Below are 943 nucleotides of genomic sequence, written 5' to 3'. Positions count from 1 at the left end.
ACAGTGTGTGTTGCAAAGTGGCTCATTGCTGCCTTCTGAAGCAGCAATATACCTTCAAAAGCCAATGCAGTTGCTTGACTGATAAGAAACAACATTAAATAAAAATCCTTACCTTTTGTTAGATGTAACTGAATATACGAGAATGTATCCATTAATGTCTATGGAATACGTTTGAGGGAAAATAGAGTACTCATCCTAATAATTAAAAAAGACATAAGGTGGCAGATGTCAGGGTAATAAGTTCTCATTATACAACATTACTAATACACTGTAACCACAGAGACCTAGCGAAGCTTTAGGTCATGGCTTGCAAGTTCAATTGCATGAATTTCTACACAAAAACTCAAGTGAAATGTTTTTAGTGCCAACAGACATTGCTTTGATAATTCACAGCATCCTTTAGAGTGCTTAATACATTCAGAAGTACATCTCAATAACGACACATTTAGATATTTACCAATCAACCTATTCAGAGATCCATACCTCTGGATCAGGTGTTACTTAAATTGCAACTTCTAGCTCAGAGGTAGAGATACAACCACTGCACCACAAAAGCCCCACCAACTAACATTTACACTTTTCCCATTAATTAACCTGTTCAAAGATGTTATTACACACCATTGGAGCAAGTGTGACTTTAACACAGGTCTCCTGATCCAGAAGTAGGGACACTACCTATACCCCTACCAGTACATTTTATTTTTTAGTTAGTTAACCTATTTTTCTAATCAAACTGTTCAGAGATGTTATTTCAAATCTCTGGAACAGGTGGGACTTGAACTCAGGTCTCTCGGTCCAGGGGTAGGGACACTACCTCTGCACCACAAGAGGGACCCCTACCTACACATTTATATTACACAGAATATTACAGAACGACTGAAATGTTAGATTCCTGTTCAACCTCTACCCATATTTCCACACACTGATCTCTCAAATTAGGCAG

The sequence above is a fragment of the Rhincodon typus genome, chromosome 2, assembly GCF_021869965.1.
Source record: "Rhincodon typus isolate 14 chromosome 2, sRhiTyp1.1, whole genome shotgun sequence".
NCBI classification, from domain to species: Eukaryota; Metazoa; Chordata; class Chondrichthyes; order Orectolobiformes; family Rhincodontidae; genus Rhincodon; species Rhincodon typus.
The sequence above is the reverse complement of the archived record's forward strand: the minus strand, read 5'-3'. Positions refer to the sequence as shown.